Genomic DNA, 23000 nt, shown 5'->3' on the forward strand with positions numbered 1-23000 from the left:
GCTTCTGATAGACAGAAGTATTATGCTGATTTGAAGAGGAAGGACATTGAGTATTCAGTGCGGGACTTGGTCTTTCTTAAAGTCTCACCATGGAAGAAGGTTTTGAGGTTCGGTTACAAGGGTAAGCTAAGTCCTCGATTTATTGGGCCGTACCAGATTCTAAAATGAGCTGGGCCAGTCCCATATCAGTTAGAGCTTCCTCCAGAGTTAGATCGCATTCATGACGTATCTCATGTCTCAATGTTGAGACGTTACCATTCTGATCCCACACACATTGTGCCTGTGGAGGAGATTGAGGTTAGACCAAATTTGACGTTCGAGGAGGAGCCAGTTCAGATTATAGACCGTGATGTTAAGGTTCTGCGTAGAAAGTCCATTCCTTTAGTGAAGGTGTTGTGGTAGAATCATAGCATTGAGGAGGCTACCTGGGAGCCAGAGGATTGGATATGATAGCAGTATCCTCACCTTTTCTGATCAGGTAAAAATTTGAGGACGAATTTTATTTATAGGGGTAGAGTTATAACGCCCCAAATTTCTATAAATTTGGCTTTTGTGATTGTTGAACATGGAAATATCTGAACATTTGTTTTGTGTCAGTTTGGCATAAAATATATGAGAGTTAGGAGGTTATGTGCTCTGGGGTGTGTTTGGGAGGTCCCAAGTTCGAACCTTAACTTGGGCTAAATTTTGGTTTTTATTTGAATAAAGCTTGACTTTTGGTTAGTGGGCTTATAAGAATTTGTTGGTAAAAACTTAACAGAATGGGTCTGCTGGTCTAGTGGTTAAGTGGCAAGGGATTATGCTTGAGGTCTTATGTTCGATTCACTACGTAGGCTTTATTTTGCTGCTAAGCCGTATGAGTGGTTGAGTTAGATTAAAATGCTAATAGAGGAGGGTTCGATGGAGAGAATTTGGGGATTGAAAGCGGTAATTTGATCAATTTTCATCTATCTTTCTTTTTCTGAAATTTGGTTTTCATCTTGTTTCCCCAAAGGTGTCGTTTTGCTCTCCCAAAACACCATTTCTGCCGAAATTCCTTAGTTCCTCTTCTATTCTTTTCCCTCTTTCAATTGTTTCGTTATTCACCTGTTGGAAAGCGCAGTAAGTTTCCATTTCAATCGACTTGAATACTATTCGATTTAAGTGTTTAGTAAGAGGTTTCTGCTGGTTAATAGGAGTTGATCAAGGGGCTGAAGAACATCCATTAACGCTTTAAGGATTCAGGTTTGCTACTTTTCATTCAAGGGTAAGTTTTGATTGTTCGTTGAGTGGATATTTCGTTTAGGGTCAAGTGAAAAGACTCGTTTATGGGTTTCTAATAGGTTGGATATACTGATTATAGGTCTTAAAATGCTCGTGATTACGCTAGGCTTCAATTGGAACCAGGTGTGTACTCCGTTTACGTAGGAAACAAGTTTCAGCGGAAGCCGAAAAGCTGTCTGTCGGCGCCACACGGGAGTGTAGACTCCCTGTGTGGTAGTCTATGTTGTGATACACGGGCGTGTGACTAATGGGCCAAGCCGTGCTTGTGCCACATGGGCACGACAAACACAGCCGTGTGAGGCTAGCAAGGCCGTATGCCAGGCACGGCCTTGACCAATTGGGCCAAGTTGGCCACACAGGCATGTGGGCTCACACGGGCAGGGCACACGGGCGTGTGAGGCCAATTTGTTGGAAATGTTTTGTAAGGTTGCACGGGTCACCCAAGACAACTATGACTTGACTGTAGGGTCGGTATGCATTACTTAAACCCCATACTCTGATTTGTTACTAGATTGTATGCAAAAGCAAGTGGATTTATGCATGTGTATTTGTTTGATTTTGTATATCTGTTCTGACTTGATGATCGTATGATCTGATATCTGCATATAAGCATGCCATATTATTTACGTTGCATTGCATTGGTTTGGGATTCTTGTGAAGAGAAGGAAGACTGAAAGGCTTTTAGCCTATTATTTGGTAGCTATGCTGTATGTATCAGATATGTGCCGTTTTACAGTACCTTTTGGTGTGTAGGGTTGGATGGGTTGATTTTATCCCCATACTTGGTGTGTAGGGCTGGGTGGGTCGATTCTATCCCCACATGGTGTGTTGGGTTGGACAAAGATAGTGTGCAGGGTTGGTGGGCATGTTTCTCTGATAATCTGATCTGTTATGCATGCGATGTCTGTATAGGCTAAGGCCTGATTGTTCTGATTCTGTATCTGGGTGGGCTAAGGTCCACACTGATTCTGGAAATGGCTGAGCCCAAATTATCTATTTCTGTTACCTACTTGTATGAATGTTGTCTGTAGGGATGTACACAATGAGTTGCGAAAACTCACCCCTTTGTTTAATTTATTTTGCCAGGTAATCCTCAGCAGTAGATGGATTGGTGTGACAGAGGGCTCGACGGTGACCACCGCTAGTTATGTGTTGGTTTTGTTAGATACATTCTATTTTATTGCTTTCATTTAACATTTATTTTCGGGATTTTTTTTATGCTCGAACTGTTTTGGGTTTATTCAGGATTTTAAATTGTTAATTTTATTGATTTATAAATGGCTACACCACAAATACGTTTTGGAAACTTAAGGTTTTCGTATAAATAAATGATGTCATAACTTCCGCGATAAAGAGATGTTTTCAAGTAATAACTTGATTAGCGATTTCACACTTAAGTAAGATAATAAATAGAACAAATTTAAACTTTCTAAGGTCTTCTAAAAGCACTCTCATGTGACACCACTAGATCCAGCCATAACGTCTAGGCCGGGTTTGGGTTGTTACAAGGTAAAAGTTATAAAAATTAAAAATTGATTGTCCACCAAGAAATCAAATCAAAGAAATAAACAAAAGAAATACAATACTAACGAAACAATAAAAAATTTCACAAATATATCTATATGTCGTTATTTTAATCACATAAGAAACCAAATAAGTTAACTGAAAGCCAATTACACCAAAGCTATCACCACATTTGCTTGTTCCACAAGATAAACTAAAATCAAACATTAATAAATTACTAATTCTTGTTTGAAGAATAACAAAAAGAGTGAGGATGACACAAGATTCCACTTATGTCAGACTACTCCATGGAATTTGTACCATTACTTAACCTCAAAATTCCAATTTTCAAACACATTTCAACACTTAACACTTAAGTATAAAAAGAATGAATCAGATTCCCACTAAAACGAACCACAAATTAATTTTTTAACAAATTTGTTCAAATTATAAAATACTAAACAATGATTCGATTACATCATATATAAGGCATCAATCATGAATTTACAGGAAAATGGAAAAAAAAGAAGAAAAAGAAACAGTACTACTAAAAAAATTAGTAAATCAAACACTTATGTTCCTATTACCCCAATTTTCTAAGCACCCAACCAGCATAGTAACACAATGTGCTTAACTGAAACATCAATGAAAACCCATAATTCAAAAGAAGAGAGAAAATAAATTACAACAAATAACGAGATTAAAGAAAAACAGAAAAATAAAAACCCAATAAGAAAATTAAAATCAAAGAAAGAAAGGAAGCAGAACTATCTTACCTGAGACAATGTGGATTGAATCTAAGCAAACACATCAAAAAGCTCTCTTCTCAATGTCAAGAGCAACAAAAATAGAATAACAAGGTCTTGTAACACTCGGGTTTGTGCATGTGTACATAGTCATTATCAAGTAATAATAAGTGTCGAGTTATCGTCTCCACAAGGATTCTATTTGTGCTAAGTCACTCAATTATAAAAATATTATTAACAACTTGGTAAATAGAAACACAATTTGATTTGGAAGTATTGATTAAAACTATGTAAAATTAATCTAGATGCAATGATCCCTAATGTGATTTATCCTAACATGCAACTATATGAATGAAATAGATTTTAGCAGAATTAACACTATAAGCAACAATTATAACATAAATAAGCTAGGAAAATTACTTTAATTAAACTCAAATTATTATCAACATGCTTATCAATATTCAAAAAAACATTCCATGGCAACTTGATCTTTCATGAGTTTGAAAACAACATTAGGTCCTTTCGGAATCCTTTACATAGTAAATAAACATTTTACTGATCCTTATTTACTAAGGGTTTCTTAGTATTCGTGTAAGGTAACTGGGACATGTTAGGTTTGAAACTATTTAATCACACAAATCTAAAAACTATGCAGATAACAGAGCCTGGTTAGGGTTGTTATGCAACTTGCAATTCAATCGGGTTAAGATCTAAATTCAGCATGCACATTTCAATTATGTGTCCATTAGTTGTTGTCTGGTTAGGATCGCTCAGCTAATTCAGGTGCATTTCAATCACATATGAACGAAATACAGACTTGATTTTAATGGAAAACATGATCAATTGAGGCACAAACATTATAAGCATGAATCAAATAATTATTATTCAATCAATGCAATCATCCTAGCTTAAATAAAATTAATCTATCACTGTTGTAAATAAGAACAGTAAACGCATAGAAAACATTCTTGAATTAAAGTAAAGTAAAGAAAGATTAAACCCAAACCAAAGTCACTGTCACCCAAGACTCGGACTGACAAGGGCTCTTTCGTTCCTTCACTTTGCTCCTTTGCTGATGGCTCTCCAAGGTGGCCGACCAAGGGTTCTTTAAAAGGCTAATTTGTTAAAAATATTTATGTAAGATGATGATAGGCGTGAGGGAGAAAGAAAGCTAAAAGTTTTGAGAGAGGAGAGAATGATGAATGAGTGAGGGATGATTAGAAAAGTGAGAAATGAGGTCTTATTTATAGGTGAGGCAAGGGAGCTAGTTTACTAATAATAGGAGTGCCCATTTTTTGAAAATTCCTTAAAGGGTGACCGGCTATGATTTGTGGAAATGTGGCTGATTTTTGCTTGATTTAAGTGCCACAACATCATCAAGATCAAGACTCGGTCAATTGCAAATCTCTAGATAAATCTTCGATTTCTTCAACTCTTCTAGGGCCTTGTGTAATTAAACCAAAATCTGATTTATAAACATCATATTCAGCCGAATTTTGGGTTGACTTGGTCCTCCATTTAGATGGTTTTGTAATCAAAATAAAGCTCTCAGACTTGTCCAAAAATAGTAGATAATTTAGAGGACCAAAGAAAATAATTTAACAACTTTAATTAATCCATTTACTTAATTAATTAAAACCCAATTTATTAATGAAATATATTAAAATAAATTATTAAATATAAATTTCTATTTTATTATTTAATTTAATCGCATGATCCACTTTATAGCTTGAATATAATATGCTCAAGTTAATATAAAAGAAGCCATTTTCTGCATGAAAACTATATAATAAAGCATAAAATCACATTTTGATAATTTCTATGTCTCAATTTCATACTTTCATATTTTCATTAATTTATTAAACAATTACTTGGTTTTAACAACAAATTTACGTAAAAAGATGACGATTATATAGGAAAAATCCTATATATTTTTCAGTTTACACGCCCCCAAACTTAAATCATTGCTTGTCCCGAGTAATGTTCATGCACAGCACAAGGTCTCGCTAAAGAAAAATTGTTAAAAGTGTAAGCAGCATCAATCCTTGCCCCATAATCATGTATTAATAAATTCATGCTCATAGATCTTCTTTATTAACAATTAAATCATAAGCAAACATTTTGAAAATTTTATACTAAGTTTCAAGATATGCCAACATGAATCATAATATGTATATAGGTCACAACCATAGATAATATTCTTTCATCCAACATAATTTCTCATCAATCAAGCAAAACAATCATAAGGCTTATTTATAATCTTCATATGTTGAACTTAAGACTTCCTCTCCACTAGTGTAGGTGACAGAATCATCAAATCAATAGGTCTTTTATAAGGTTGTAATAGGGCTCGGTCAAAGGTAGGGATTTTAAGAGATGAGATTTTTCAGTTTCAAAATTTTAACCTTTTTCTTTAAGTGAACCTTTGGAACACCCCCAAACTTATTTTGAACTCAAGCTCATACATTTTTCCTTTTTAGAGACTGAGCATACTTTTCTTTGCTCTCTTTTTTTTTTTAAGCATGAGCACATACATCTTTATGAAAATTTCCTCAAATGTTGATTCCCAAGACAACTTTAGTTATGATAGGTGCACAAAATTAGGATAACTTACAAAGATGGTAATGTAGCTTATAATGTAGGTTCATTGCGATAAACAGGCCTTTAAGCTCAAAATTACAGATTAAAAGGTTTAATATCATAGGGTTGGCTCGAAAAGGCTTAAACAGTCCAAAGAAATAGTGCCTAAATCATTTTAAATTTTTATGTCTACTAGGATTTCGCCTCAAGAAAGTTACTAAGTCAATTCTAAAGATATAAACCTTCATGCATGTCTAATCTCAAAAGAAACTAAGTTTTCGTGGCAAACATTACTGAGGCCAAGATCTTACAAGCATTCCATTCTTCATGATAACATATTTTCACTCAGATAAAATCATCATTTATACTTGCATACAAACTATCTTATTAGCAAAAAAAATGTCTTTAAACATTCATTTATTAAAACATACTCATGAAAGAAATGATTGAAACGTACCTGAAAATTTTAAATATTTGAGCAATTATTTGCCTTACCCCACCTTTAAAAAAAAGCAATGTTCTCATTGCAAGAACAAAGTAATGAATGAAAACTGAACACCAGGTAGGTTAAAAAGAAAGAGAGGTGAGTTATTAAGACTACTTAAATACCAAATCTTTCCTCATAACCCAATCCTTGACATGTTCATTCCCATTACCACATCACTTAGTCTTTTTCTTTTTAAAAAAGCATTTATTTTTATTTTACAGAAATTAAATCCTAGTTACTAAAGAAACAAATTCCTAAAGACCTAAAATAAATAAATAAATAAATACAAGAATCCCCTTTTTATTTTTCTAACTCATTCCCCTTGTCTTCTTTAGCTCTTTCTCCATTTGTATAATTAGTATCTTCCATCCATGTCTCAAAGATAGCATCTGGGAACTCAGGAACAAAAGTGTTAGAGATATTCTTAAAAGTATTTCGAATTGAATCATCTCTTTGCATATTTCCAGTAAGTTTGCTATTGATTGTGCATGAATTTGCACATATCCATCAAAATTGACAACTCTGATTTCTTTGAAGTACTTGCATAAGTTGGCATGGGAGTTGTACATTCAGGTTCAACACTTAGCTTGACTGGTTCTTTTTCTGGCTCAACCCTTGGTTCATGGTTTTCAAATTCTTCAACTAGTTTAGGACTATTTGGTTCCTTATCAAATTCTTCTTCTTTAGTGTTTGTAACTGATTCAGTTTCAGTTTATTTGTTGAGTCCTCCGTATCTGGCTTAGTTTGTTCTTCTTGCTCACCTTGATTCAGCTCATGCACATTCTCTACTAGCCTTTTAAGATCATGACTTGTAATGCACCCTTAAACATATTGCCCCTTCAAATTTGCTTGTGTTTTAACATGTACCCTTAAGCAAAGTGAAGTGATTAATGATGGGAAATAAGCACTTCCTATCTTATTTTTAGCACAGTCATAAATCCCTTTGATAATAATTTTCCCAACATTAATAGACTTTTCTATCAGGATTGCATATAACAAGAGCATTCGTTCCATCGAGATGGTGGAACTATGTGAGATAGGCATAAAACTGTAGCAAATAAAATAAAACCATACCTTTGCTACTGGTTTTAGGTATTTCCTTCGGCAAGAATGGCTTCCATGCTTTCTTATAATCCACTGGGATCCCGGATTTGTCACAACATCAAGCACTTGTTGAAGAAAATCCCAATTTATGTTGTTCATCATAGTGTAGTACTTATCTTCTTCAACATTAGGCAAGTTCAACAAATCATTGATGGACTTAGAGGTGAGAGGTACCTTTTTCTTCTAAACGATGACCTCAGTAGCATCTTGTGTGGTCAAACTTGCATAGAACTCTCGAACTAGTTCATCATCAGGAAGCGAATGAGCATAAAAAAATCGTTCCCACTTGAGAGCATTGATTGTCTTTCTAATTGGCACAAGGACAACGATCAAATCATTACTCTTCAAGTTAAAACCTTTTTCTGGCATCATAGGTTGATGCCTGAAAATTGAATCAAATCTCTCTTTGACTTCTTCATTGATCACAATTGGGTTTTCAAGAGTAGTCTTCGACGATCTAGTTCTTTTGCGAGACATGGTGTTTTCCCAAAAATTCAACAAAATTCTGCTTATAGGGGCAGAAGAAAAATCAGCAATTGGGTAGGATTTGCTTTGGTGAACCTTGCAACGACAAAGAGGTTGCAGCGATGAAGGCAATGTGCAGCAGCAATGGTGGTGTGTGGCAGCGATAGCGGTTACGTGCGGCAGCAACGTTGACGCTTCGGTGATCTTTGTACGGCGGCAATAGGAGATTTTGGCAAAAGGGGAAAAGAATTAGGGTTTCTATCGGGATTTGAGTTTGACAGCACAAGAGAAAAGTTTAAGGATTTTTGGGGTTTAAGCAATTTGCTTTGAGGGATATGAAAAATATTAGAATGAAGAGGGGTCTTTATAGGGAAAAATTAGGGCAACATGTAGCAAAAACTTAGCTACATTAGGGTTACTTGGGTGGCAAGCAATGGAAGTGGCGGCAATAGGTGTGGAGTTTCCCTCTTTTTACTGTCTTGGGCCTCAAATTCAGATTGTATCTTACTAAAAAAAATTGATTAGTACTTTGACCAAATTTGACCCCCTTTATTAACATAAAAATTTAAAATTTAAACAAAACAAAACAAATGAAACTAAAAAAAAAATTGAATCTTAATTAGAAAATTTCTTCTCAATAAATTACATTAAATTAATTCCCAAGAAAAATTGAAGGGGTCACAGTGGTCCCGCTTAAGTTCCAATCTCCTTAGACAGAATTAATTAAATGTACTAAATTAAGAAAATAAATCCTATTTATTTATTTATTTACAAAACAAATTTATGAAAAATCAAGGGTCTGTTAATTTGAACGAGGACTCAACTCGCTCAACTTCACCATCCCAATAATGTTTGAGACGTTGACCATTAACTTTGAACGTACCTTCATGATTATCGTATAATTCAACAGCTTTATAAGGATACACTCGATAGATGGTATAAGGTCCTTTCCATCGGGATTTCAGCTTCCCAGGAAATAACTTCAGCTTTGAATTGAACAACAAAACCTTCTGACCTTCTTTAAACTCCCGATGTCGTATACGACTATCATGCCATATTTTTTTATCTTTCTTTACATATTTTGTCTTTCTCATAGGAAAACAACCTCAACTTTTCCAACTCATCCAGTTGTAACATCCTTCTCTCACCAGCTTACTTTAGATCAAAATTCAACTTCTTCAAAGCCCAATTCTCCAACTCTAATGGAAAATGACATGCCTTCCCAAAAACCAACTGATAAGGAATCATTCCTAATGGTGTCTTAAATGCTGTTCGATAGGCCCATAATTCATCATTGAGCCTTCGAGACCAATCTTTTCTGCTAGGGCGTACTACCTTTTCAAGGATACCTTTGATTTCATGGTTCATTCTTTCAACTTGCCCATTAGAATGAGGGTGATAAGCAGTAGCAATCTTGTGTTTCACATCATATTTGTCAAGCAACCACTTAAGCCATTTGTTTACAAAGTGAGAACCTTTACCACTAATAATAGCTCTTGGTGTCCCAAATCATGTAAACACATGCTTATGTAGGAATCACATGACTACCTTAGCATCATTTGCAGGGTATGCTTCAGCTTTAACCCACTTGGACACGTAATCCCCATCAACTAAGATGTATTTGTTCCCATATGAAGAAGGAAATGGCCCTAAGAAGTGAACGACCCAAACGTCGAATAATTCAATTTCGAAAATATTTGTTAAGGGCATTTCATTCCTCCGTGATATATTCCCGGTCCTTTGGCATTTACCTTAGTTCTTCATATAAGCATAAACATTTTTAAATAGCATAAGCCAAAAGAAACCTACTTGCAAAACCTTTGCTGCAGTATGTGCACCACCAAAGTGTCCCCCACTTGGAGATGAATGGCAATCATATAAGATCTCGGCAATCTCACTTTCATCTACACACTTTCGGACTATATTATCTGCACACTGTTTAAACAAGAACGGGTCCTCCCAGAAATAATAACGACTATCATGAAGGAATTTTTTCTTTTGTTGGTATGTCATTTCTCGAGGAATTATTCCATATGCAAGATAATTGGCAAAATCAGCAAACCAAGGCATTTCATGAATTCGACTCACCTCAAATAAGTGCTCATCTGGGAAATTCTCATTGATAGACACATGTGATCGAGTTACCTCATCTTGCTCCAACCAAGATAGATGATCAGCTACTTGATTTTCAACACCTTTTCTATCTTAGATCTCAAGGTCAAATTCTTGTAGTAAAAGTATCCAATGAATTAGCCTCGGTTTCGCATCTTTCTTCGTGAGAAAGTATTTAATGGCTGCATGGTCAGAAAATACTGTAACTTTGGTACCTATAAGATATGAGTGAAATTTTTCAAAAGCAAAAACTATTGCAAATAGATCCTTTTCAATTACTATATAATTGAGTTGGGCTCCCGTCAAGGTTCTATTTGCATAGTAAATGGGGTGGAACACTTTATTTCTTCTTTGACCCATCACAGCTCCTACAACATAATCACTTGCATCACACATCAACTCAAAAGGTGTGCTCCAGTCGGGTGTAACAATTATTCGGGCTGAGATTAACCATTTTTTCGACTCTTCAAAAGCTTCTGAACATACTTTGTTGAAAACAAACACTGTATCTTTCTCTAACAACAAACACAACGGTTTAGAAATTTTTAAAAAATCTTTGATAAACCCTCAATAAAAATTGGCATGGCCTAAGAAACTTCTGACTCCTTTCACATTCATTGGGGTTGGTAATCTTTCAATTACGTCCACCTTTGCTTTGTCGACTTCAATTCCTTTCTTTGAAATTCTATGCCCTAAGACAATCCTTTTCTTAACCATAAAATGGCATTTCTCCTAGTTAAGCTAAATTACTCAAACAAATATCACAAGTGTTACCAAAAATAGAAAAATCATCCTTGAAAACCTCAACAAAATTTTCAACCATATCAATGAATATATATCATAAGCGTCACAGTTGTAGGTATTACTGATCGCGATTTTCGTGTGACAGGTTTTAAATATTTATAATGAATCATTCTTGGAACTAACTATTATCACAATGTAGGCAAGTGTATCTATCGAACAGTAGTATAGTTTTAGCAAGACCGAATTGTCGAACCCAAAGGAACTAAAAGTACTAGCAATGACTGTCTTTTTATTATCTAGCCTAAGAATAAAGGGGTTTTGTTTTAACTAACTAATTATCTAAACTAAGAACTCACAGAAAGCAGAATTGGGGGATTACGTTTGGAAAACGATTGAATTAAGACAATACCTATGGAAAAATCCACCTAGACTTTACTTTTATTCCGACTCCGAATTGGACGATTTATTCATTTAACTTGTTTTCGTAGAGATCCCTAAGTTATGTTATTATCCCTATTCAAGACTAATAACGTCTAATCCCTAGGTTGAACAATTGAGACTTGTCTCTAATTAACACCCTGGGGTTGCATTAACTCGATCTATGGATCCCCTTATTAGGTTTTACCCTAATCCGGTAAAATCTTGTCACCCTATCTCTAGGCGCGCAATCAACTCTGCTTAATTATGACAAATGTACTCTTAGACAGGGACTTTTGCTCCTCTAAATAAGCGCATTAACTTGAATCAGTAACCTGGGATATCAAAACAAGAATTAAGAACACATAATTAAGAACAAGTTAAATATTTATCATACAATTCAGAAAATAATAACAAGATTCGTCTTAAGTTTCATTCCCCTTAGGTATTTAGGGGATTTAGTTCATAACTAAAAAGGAAAACATCTCAGAAGAATAATAAATACAAAACATAAAGAAAACCCAAAACTCTTGAGGGGAAATTGAGGGGAGATCTTTAGTCTTGATGATGAATCCGGCTTCTGAGATGGATCAATCAGCTTCCTTTGAGTAATTCCTTCCTTCCTCCCTGTGTGTCTCCTTATCTTCCTCCTCTAGGGTGTATTTATAGGCTTTGGAATGCCTACGAGCCCTCAAAAGTGGCCTTTTTCAAATTGGACTCAACTTGGGCTCAGCAGGTACACGCCCGTGTGCAATTACTTCAGGCCGTGTTCAAGCCTGTTAGATTGGCACAGGCATGTGTTCTATCTGTGTGAGTCATGCTTTGATTCTGTCAAATTTACACGGCCATGTGAGCTGCCCGTGTGAGGAGGTTAGGCCGTGTTGATTTCGTACTTTGGCCCATTTTCTCCGTTTTTGGCCCGTTTCTCGTTCCTCTCGCTCTCCTATGCTCACCTAAGTATAAATCATGAGATTAAGGCATTAGGAGCATTTAATTCACTAATTCTAAGGAAAATTCATCCATAAAATGCGTTAAGCATGGGGTAAAAATATGTATAAATTACGGTTTATCAAATACCCCCACACTTAAGCATTTGCTTGTCCTCAAGCAAAATTTTCAACTCATAATCAAAATAAATTCTTCTCAACTTATAATTTCGATCAATAATATCTCAAAATAATCCATAGGTAATCATACATTGAGAATCCAATTAAAAGAACATCAAAGTCTCAAACATTCCAAGTTGAGCATTTTAACCTGAAAACATAGGTGTCTCCTCTCATCTAAGTAATTACCTTTGATTCAGAAAATCACAGAGTTTTACATCCTCACTAAAGATTCACTCAAATCACTCAAGGTGTTTAAGGACAATGAATGAAGCACTTAATAGTCAATAATGAAATGTCATTACCATAGGCTTGCATGAAAATCAAATATTCACCTCTATAAATTGAGTTGACACATCAATCAAAAGGTCTTTAGAGGGTTATAGCGAGGCTTGGTTAGGGGGTGTGGTCACAAGCTGAAAGAAAAAGGTTAGAATCGAGATCGAATTGAAAAATTGCCTAACTAGAAAAAGAGTTAATCATCACTTGCGTACAACAGAGGTTCTTCTCAGAATAGGGCATTACTAATGTGTATACACAATTTTTTTTTTAAGAACAAGTTAAATAACATAGACTGACTTTTAAGAACAAGACATAGCTGAGCAACTATTTCAATTCAAATCTCGACAAAAATAGGGATCAAATTTAATTTAAGGGATTTCAACAATAATGGGTTAAGGGTTAATATAAGGGTAATACAAGAAATGGTTTGTTAGGCTCAAAGGGGTTTACTAGGGGTTAATCGTGGAGGTAGGCTTTTATGGCATGAGTGGGTTAATCCTAAGTGCCTCTATCATCTTGACATATCAAATCAAATAGTGTGGTCTTGACATGCATAATCAGTCAAGTTCTAGAATAACAGTTCAATACTGACACACTCAAAGCAATGATAAAAGTGAGCATGAAAGAATTAATAGATGCTCAAAAGGCTCAAAAATCTCATAAATATTATGGGCTTTTTGATGTTTAAACTTGTGAATTCCAATTCAAGGTAATACCTAGACTTGGGGAAAACAACCTAAAATTTTATATTCTTAAAAATCAACTTATCATGCTTGATTCTTTTAATATCTTAAAGTTTAAACAATCAATGCATAAATGCCTATGTTTTAATTCAAGATATATCAATCAAAATCATGAATCAATCAAAATTTATCCTAAATATGTTATGAGAGCTTTTCAGGAGAACAAGGCAGTCATTCAGGGATTTTTCTGATAATAAAATGAATACCCCCCACACTTAAGATGTACATTGCCCTCAATGTACAAAGATAGATAGGAAAAGATAATTTTGTAATCATAAGATAGGGGGAGAAGTGAAACTTCCTGTATGATGACTTCCTCGAACTGGAGTTTTGGAGAGTAATTGGTGCGAGAGTGGGGGAGGATACTCTGGCGTGGTAGAGGTTCATTAGTCCATAAGTCCTATGCCAAAAGAATATTGTATCTAGAGGTAGCTATGGTCATGGTCGAGCAGGACATGGCTGTTATGGAGAACCTTTCCCGGTGGAGTTTGTAGCTCCTATGCGATGATGAGCTTAGGAGCTCTATATAACTGTGATAAAATCAAGAAGATAAGAATAATTACTCTTAATGAAATAACTGAAATTTATAATTATAAAATAAAATTCTAAAATCTAATAAAATAAAAAAGTAGTTTTAATAAAAATTAAAAATCATAAAATACTAAATAAATGTTTTTAAACATCTTCATCGCTAGATGGTTCGCGAGTTGGGATTGGCGATGATGAGTGGAGGTGCTGACAAATCTGCTGTAGAGTAGCATCAATGTTATCAAATCATTGAAAACACTGCTGCTCGAATCGAGTGAGGCACTCAAAAATGTCAGCATATGAAGCCGCCGCATAAACTGGACGAGAGGGTGGTGGTGGTTGATACGGTGGGTTCTCTTGCGGTGGAGGGATATCATCAGTAATGTCCTCGAGGGCCTCCTCCTCGGTAGATTGGGCGAGACGATATTGGGGAGGGTAGGTTCCTCAGTGCCTCTCAATCATCCTCATGCTAAGCATGCTTGAGATGCCTTATTGAGACATCTAGCAGATGAGGGTAAGTGATGATTCTTGGGCTACGGTGTTGAGAAGTCCAAAGTGTCGCGCTAGTCGAGTAACGTAGGGGCCAATGGAGATGACCCCCTTCCTATGCCGCTCCGTCTAGTACTGAATCGCGAGGGCAATGAAATAGGCAAGGTCGATGACGTGCCTGTGTGACATACACCATAAAAAGTAGGCGTCGTGAGTGTTGACGACGCCATTGCTCTCGCCTTACTGTAATCGTGTGAGCCAAAATGGCGTGTAGGTACCTCAGAGATGGAGGGAGAGCCGATGCCTTGGAACGGCTAGGATTGTAGGTGGCCCCACCTGGTACTAGTGCGTCCCAGTACCGTGAAGGAGAACAATTGATATGGTGATTGAGAATGTCTAAATCATTCTCCTCATTGAACTCCTCCGTATATAAGCCCAGCGTCGTACCGAATTCTAGGACATTGAGCTGGCGGACTAATCCACCTAGGCAAAATTAGACCGTGCCGGGATCAAAGTAGTTCGTCATTATGGTCTGAAGATGAAACTTTGAGCATAATTCCATCGTGAGCTCAAGGTATGTTCGCTCGATGATCCCAAAGAGCAACTCCCAAGGGTCAGTAGTTAGGAGGGCCCGAATCGCATCAGCCAACTAAGCTTGTTCTATTGCAGCCTAGTCGATGCAGCGGCCCACAATTAAAGTTCAGGCTCGGAGTATTTTGAAGAGTTCTTCTTGCCGCCCGATGGGGAACCTCAGGAAAGGATGATGAACTTTCGCGGTTGGACCCGAAAAAGAAGATGCTCCCTTCATTTTCTTCGAAGCAAGTACGGTGGTTTTCTTTCCTCGCGAAGACGACATGCTGAACCTGCAATCAAAACCATTACTTTGTATTGATGAGTGGACAAGGAAAAATGTATCTCCTAAATATTATGACTAATACTTTCAGCCACAACTATCATCACTTAACAGTTCTAATCAAACTAATCCATTTTATAGCGTACTTTTGTGGCATTGCATGATAATAGCATGAATAATAATAAAAGATATATAAAAAAAATGGCAAATAACAAGAAGCATTTGAAAACTATGAGGATTGAGTTAGAATATTTGAAAAGGGCATCAGTATTCCCCTTATCCTAACCATGAATATTTTACTTTTAACTAATCCAATGGAGTAAAGAAATCTTGTAATGAAATAAAAAAAATTGAACATGAAAAAAAAATGAAAATTATTCTAAATTATGACATTTAAAAGTATGAAAATAACATGAAAACTTGCATATTATTATGATAAAAAGCCTTAGAAATCACTAAAATAGACAAGAAAGAAGCAAACAAACGCTAGGAAGGGAGGATTGAGCGTCAAAAATAGAATTGGAGGCTGCGCACGGACGTGGCAGGGAGGCCGTGTGGACTTGCAGCGGCTAGGGTTAGGATTTTTTAGTGGGGAAGACAATGAATAGTACAGGGTATTTATAGATTTTGGTCCACACGGCCAGGGGACACGCCCGTGTGCCCCAATTTCAACCCGTGTGTTTCGCGGTTTTCCTATTTTGGCACTTCTGATATTTGTCCCACGCCCGTGTACCTTGGGCGTGTTGTTGTACATGGCCATGTCGCACGACTGTGTCTAGCTTCGTTCACTTCTCCCATGCCCGTGCTAGTTTCTCAGTTTCAACCACGGTCCTAAGGCATAGGCGTGTCACACGCCCATATTGTTTTGGCAGGCTCGGCCACGGCTGTGGCGATTTGTCGCAGCCTGTGTTTGGGGAATATTTTTGCCCTGACGCCCATGTGCTTGATCGTGTCTCTGTGGTGAACCTGTTTTCAAGAGCTCCATTAGTAAGTTAAGTGTTATACACTAATATTTAAAGAAGTTAATACAGTTAGTGCTCGGGTTACCTCCCAAGAAGCGCTTATTTCTCTATTCGATCTGGCAGCGACAATGTGAGGATCTGCGGCATCTAGTAAGACTTTATCTCCAACCTTAAGTTGATTTGGAAAGGTATTGAGCTTGTTCTATCGTAGTTTCAGTTTATCGGGCGTTCTTAGTTTATGCGTCCACCATTCATCTAGCTCCTCGATTTGTAGCCTTCGTTCTTCATGAATAGGTCCTCTACTACTGCTTGAGAATGGTTCATGTACTTCCTTCAAACTCATTTCCTGCAGAGTAGGTTGTACCATATTGTCAGTTTTAGTAGAATGATTTAGATTATCACCTTCAATTTCCAATGTGTTGCCAAAATTGCGAGCTTGAAGGGTGATTGTTTCATCTCCCACACGGAGTGTGAGTTCACCTGTGCCAACATCAATAATAGTTTTAGTAGTTGCTAAAAAGGGCCTTCCTAAAATTAAAGGAGTGTTGTTGTCTTCCTCTATGTCTAAAACAATGAAGTCAACGGAAAATATAAATTTATCGATTTTAACTAGCACATCTTCAATGATACCCCTAGGTAATCTTATAGTTTTGTCTACTAATTGAATGCTCATCCTAGTCTGTTTGGGTTTCCCGAGACCTAATTGTTTGAACATTTTGTAGGGCATGACGTTAATACTAGCCCCCAAATCAACTAATGCATTATTAACATCTAAACTACCAATTAAGCAAGGAATTGTAAAGCTCCCTCGATCTTTTAGTTTGTTGGGTAGTTTATTTTGGAGAATAGCTGAGCAAACTGCATTTAGCTCCAGATGCGACGCCTCATCCAACTTCTACTTATTTGTTAAAAGCTCCTTTAAAAATTTCGTTGCGTTTGGCATATGCAATAGAGCTTCAATAAATAGTAAGTTAATATGTAATTTTTTTAAGAGTTCAAGGAATTTACCAAATTGTTCATCTAAGCGGTCTTTCCTTGTCGCATTGGGGTATGGCACACGAGGTTTATATTCGACATTCACTGGTTTGTTTTTATTATAATCTACCTCACCTTAACCTCTGCTTACCACAGTTTCTTGCCTCAGTTCTGGCTTAGGCTCAACAAATCCTTCTTTATCTTGAACATTAATTGCATTGAGCTGTTTCCTTAGGTTGGGTTCAGTATTACTTGGCAAGCTACCTTGTGGTCGTTCAGGGATTAGTTTGGAGAGCTTGCCTATCTGAGTTTCGAGCCCTTGGATCGACGCTTGTTGATTTTTAAATGTTGTTTCGATGTTCTGAAAACTGGTTTCTGACACCGAGATAAACTTTGTGAGCATCTCTTCAAGGTTCAGTTTCTTTTCCTGTTGATAGGGTGGCTGTTGAAAACCCGGAGAATGTTGTGGTCTTTGATTCCCTTGACCACCCCACGAGAAATTTGGGTGGTTCCTCCAACCTGCATTGTAAGTGTTACTATATGGGTTATTTTGGGATCTAGAGTTATTGTTACCCATATATTGGACTTGTTCCTCCTCGATGCTAGAGTTGAAGGGTTGATACTCTGTACATGCTCCTCCTTCATTCGTCTCGCACCTTATTACTGGATGTAGCTGAGTAGAACCAAGTTAAATTATCAATCTTTTTATTTAGAAGTTCTACCTGGTTTGACAGCATAGTAACCAAATTGACATTATAAACGCCTGCTGTTTTAGTTGGCTTAGTCCTTATGACTTGCCACTTATAGTTATTCAGTGACATCTCTTCAATAAATTCGTAAGCCTCTTCAGGTGTTTTGTTGTTGATGGTTCCCCCAGCTGCTGCATCAATCATTTGCCTTGTTGAGGGATTCACACCATTGTAGAATGTTTGAACATGCAACCATAGAGGTAATCCATGGTGAGGACACCTTCGTAGTAGGTCCTTGTATCGCTCCCATGCGTCGTAAAGAGTTTCTAAGTCCATCTGTACAAACAAAGAGGTATCATTACGTAACTTGGCTGTTTTAGTCGTTGGGAAATATTTTAATAAAAATTCTTCGTTCATTTGTTCCCAAGTAGTAATTGACCCTCGTGGTAACGAGTTCAACCACTGTTTAGCCTTGTTTCTCAATGAAAAAGGGAATAACCGAAGACGAATGGCATCATTAGAAAAGCCATTAATTTTAAAAGTGTCGCAAAATTCCAGAAAATTCGCTAAGTGAGTGTTGGGGTCCTCATCCTACAAACCATCAAACTGAACAAATTGCTGTATCATTTGAATCGTGTTAGGTTTCAGTTCAAAATTATTTGTAGCAATAGCAGGCCTAACTATACTTGACTCAGTTCCTGTTAAATTAGGTTTAGCATAATCATACATAGTACGAGGAGCAGGATTTTAATTAACCGCAATTGCAAGAGGTAGCTGATTGTCTTGGTTTTCATCCATCTCTTCGGTTGGGGATTGAGTATCATCCTCTTGCTCGTTCTCTGTGTATCTTAAGCTTTGCCTTATTTCTCTTTGGTTTCTGCAAACTATGCGATTGATTTCTTCGTCAAAGAGTAGTGGTCCTAACGGGTTTCTTCAAGTCATAAACTATAAAAACCTGCCAAGAGAAGGAAAAAAAATAAGTTAATAAAAAAAAAATAATAAAGTAAAATTAATTTGCAAGGAAAATAAATGGCTAAAGTAATAAAAATTGAGCGTTCTTAATATCTTAGTTCCCCGGCAACGGTGCCAAAACCTTGATCGCGATTTTCGTGTGATAGGTTTTAAATATTTATAATGAATCATTCTTGGAACTAACTATTATCACGATGTAGGCAAGTGTACCTATCGAACAGTAGTATAGTTTTAGCAAGACCGGATTGTCGAACCCAAAGGAACTAAAAGTACTAGTAATGACTGTCTTTTTATTATCTAGCCTAAGAATAAAGGGGTTTTGTTTTAACTAACTAATTATCTAAACTAAGAACTCACAGAAAGCAGAATTGGGGGATTACGTTTGGAAAACGATTGAATTAAGACAATACCTATGGAAAAATCCACCTAGACTTTACTTTTATTCCGACTCCGAATCGGACGATTTATTCATTTAACTTGTTTTCGTAGAGATCCCTAAGTTATGTTATTATCCCTATTCAAGACTAATAACGTCTAATCCCTAGGTTGAACAATTGAGACTTTTCTCTAATTAACACCCTAGGGTTGCATTAACTCGATCTATGGATCCCCTTATTAGGTTTTACCCTAATCCGGTAAAATCTTGTCACCCTATCTCTAGGCGCGCAATCAACTCTGCTTAATTATGACAAATGTACTCTTAGACAGGGACTTTTGCTCCTCTAAATAAGCGCATTAACTTGAATCAATATCCTGGGATATCAAAACAAGAATTAAGAACACATAATTAAGAACAAGTTAAATATTTATCATACAATTCAGAAAATAATAACAAGATTCGTCTTAAGTTTCATTCCCCTTAGGTATTTAGGGGATTCAGTTCATAACTAAAAAGGAAAACATCTCAGAAGAATAATAAATACAAAACATAAAGAAAACCCAAAACTCCTGAAGGGAAATTGAGGGGAGATCTTCAGTCTTGATGATGAATCCGGCTTCTGAGTTGGATCAATCAGCTTCCTTCGAGTAATTCCTTTCTTCCTCCCTGCGTGTCTCCTTATCTTCCTCCTCTAGGTTGTATTTATAGACTTTGGAATGCCTACGAGCTCTCAAAAGTGGCCTTTTACGAATTGGACTCAACTTGGGCTCGGTAGGGACATGCCCATGTGCGATTACTTCAGGCCGTGTTCGAGCCTGTTAGATTGGCACGGGCATGTGTTCTACCCCTGTGAGTCGTGCTTTGATTCTGTCAAATTGACACGACCGTGTGAGCTCCCCGTGTGAGGAGGTCCAGGCCGTGTTGATTTCGTACTTTGGCCCATTTTCTCCGTGTTTGGCCTGGTTCTCATTCCTCTCTCTCCTATGCTCACCTAAGTATAAATCATGAAATTAAGGCATTAGGAGCATTTAATTCACTAATTATAAGGAAAATTCATCCATAAAATGCGTTAAGCATAAGGTAAAAATATGTGTAAATTACGGTTTATCACTTACTTCTCCTATCCCTAGCATCTTGAAAATAGACTTAAGTATTAAGTTGAAACTTGCTCCTAAGTCATACAAAGCTTCACGATAGTAAGATTCACCAATGTTACAGGGTATAGTAAAGCTTCTTGGATCCTTCAATTTCGGCGGCAGCTTGTTCTGCAGGAATTCACCATACTCACTCAGTCGTTTCTTCTTGGATAGTACATCTTTCATAAACTTCACATAATTCAGTATTTGTTTTAAAGCCTCCACTAGTGGAATATTGATGTGTAATTGCTTCAGAACATCCAAAAACTTCTTGAATTGCACTTCCTGTTTCTTCTTGTGTTGCTACAATCTTTGCAGATATGGAGGTGATGAAACTTTCGGTTGAACTGGACAACTCTTCTGAGTAGGTAAATCTGTATCCAAAGAAGATGTTAAAGTATCTGAATTCACTAAGTTAGGATTTACCTTGTCAGCTTCTGCAGATTCGGATTCCTTTGGTGTAGGAATTTCAATAGCTGGTTGATTCTCCTCAACGAGCTCATTTTCGACATCAATCAATCGGGGTTCCAGAATTTTACCACTTCACAATGCCACTGCCTTGATATGTTCTTTACCCAAATTTCTTGGATTCTCAGTATCGTTTGGCAAGGTTCCTTGCGGTCTATTACGAAGCTCCGTAGCTAACTGACCCATTCGGTTTTCCAAATTTTTCAGTGTTGTTGCTTGGCTTTGGATCAAAATGTCATTCTTTGCCATGTATGCTTTCGAAATGTTCTCCAAACTATCTGATGACTTAGCTTAAGCTTGTTTTGGAGCTTGCTGATTAAAACCTTGAGATTGGTTGGGTCTATGCTGCATAAAGTTGTTGTTTGGTCCATTTCCTTGGTTGTTGCAAGAAAAGTTGGGGTGATTACGCCATGAAGGGTTATCGAAGTTGGATTGAGGTCCTTGTCCACTCCTATTTTGACGTTGGTTCCCCACATAGTACACTGACTCAAGATTTGATGGGCAATTCTCGAAAGAATGGTCTTCCCCACAGTACACACAGGAAATTACTTTAAACGAACTTGGTGGCTGAACTGCAAAATTATTAGCATTATTAGCGGTAAACTGCTTTAAAATAGAGGAAATAGATGTTACCTGAGCTGATAACAAAGTGAGAGCATCAACTTCATGAACTCCAGCTACACGTCTTTCTAAAGCTGTTTGATTTGTTGGCCATTGATAGTTGTTGCTCGCGATCCTCTAGATGATCTCATAAGCCTCATTATAAGACTTAGACAAAATTGCACCATTTGTAGAAGCATCTACCACCAATCTTGTATGTGCATTGAGACCATTATAGAATGTCTCCAACTTGATGCAATGAGGAATCCCATGATGAGGACACTTACGAAGTAACTCCTTGAATCACTCCCAAACCTCATACAAAGACTCATCATCCAATTGTCGGAAGGTTGTGATCTCGTCCCTTAACTTAACATTTTTGCTAGGCAGGAAATACTTAACCAAAAATCTCTCTGCTAATTCTTGCCATATAGATATAGAACTTAGTGGCAATGAATTGAGCCATGGTCATACTCGATCTCGCAATGAGTATGGAAACAACTTCAACCTTAGTGCGTCTTCAGTCACACCGGCTATCTTGAATGAATCACTCACCTCCGTAAACAATCAAATGTGGAGATGCGGATCTTCAGTGGGCATACCACTAAATTGGCCTACCGTATTACTGGTTTCAATTCGAATTGGGTTGCCTCAATATCTGGCCTTCTAATTCCTGGGTTTAACTCACTAAAAAGTGGTACAGCATATTGTCTGACGCATCGATCCCTATCATCGGCAATGAGGATAGGATTTCGTACATGATCGACTTCATTACCTTGGTCTTGATTCTGATTTCCAAGGTCCATCTCGACTTGTCTTTGAGCTGTTCGTTCATGTCTTTTTTGTCTGAAAGTTCACTCAATTTTAAGATCTACTGGGAGTAAATCGATAATCCAATCTATGCTTATAAACACCTGAAAAGAAAATTACAAAATTACAAAATTACAAAATTACAAATTGCAAATAAATAATTTCACAAAAATGACTATGGCAACAGTTAACAATCCCGGGCAACGATGCCAAAAACTTATAACGCTCGGGTTTGTACAAGTGTACATAGTCGTTATCAAGTAATAAGTAAGTATTGAGTTATTGTCTCCACAGGGATTGTATTTGTGCTAAGTCACTCAATTATAAAAATATTATTAACAACTTGGTAAATAGAAACACAATTTGATTAGGAAGTATTGATTAAAACTATGTAAAATTAATTTAGATGCAATGATCCCTAATGTAATTTATCCTAATATGCAACTATATGAATGAAATAAATTTTAGCGAAATTAACACAATAAGCAACAATTATAACATAAATAAGCTAAGACAATTACTTTAATTAAACTCAAATTATTATCAACATGTTGATCAATATTTGGAAAAACATTCCATGGCAACTC

The 23000-nt window shown here is 36.6% G+C and overlaps 2 non-coding genes across 2 annotated transcripts; both read left to right on the top strand.

Annotated features, from left to right (window-relative positions):
• The first annotated feature begins 18310 nt into the window (after nt 1-18310).
• Nucleotides 18311-18416, top strand: LOC128296212 (small nucleolar RNA R71). Its single transcript, XR_008286761.1, has one exon. It is a non-coding gene; the product is annotated as a small nucleolar RNA R71 (small nucleolar RNA).
• Nucleotides 18417-21868: 3452 nt separating this feature from the next.
• On the top strand, nt 21869-21975 carry LOC128295938 (small nucleolar RNA R71). The gene has a single exon (XR_008286487.1). It is a non-coding gene; the product is annotated as a small nucleolar RNA R71 (small nucleolar RNA).
• Nucleotides 21976-23000: the final 1025 nt, after the last annotated feature.

The sequence above is a fragment of the Gossypium arboreum genome, chromosome 7 (genome assembly GCF_025698485.1).
Source record: "Gossypium arboreum isolate Shixiya-1 chromosome 7, ASM2569848v2, whole genome shotgun sequence".
NCBI lineage: Eukaryota > Viridiplantae > Streptophyta > Magnoliopsida > Malvales > Malvaceae > Gossypium > Gossypium arboreum.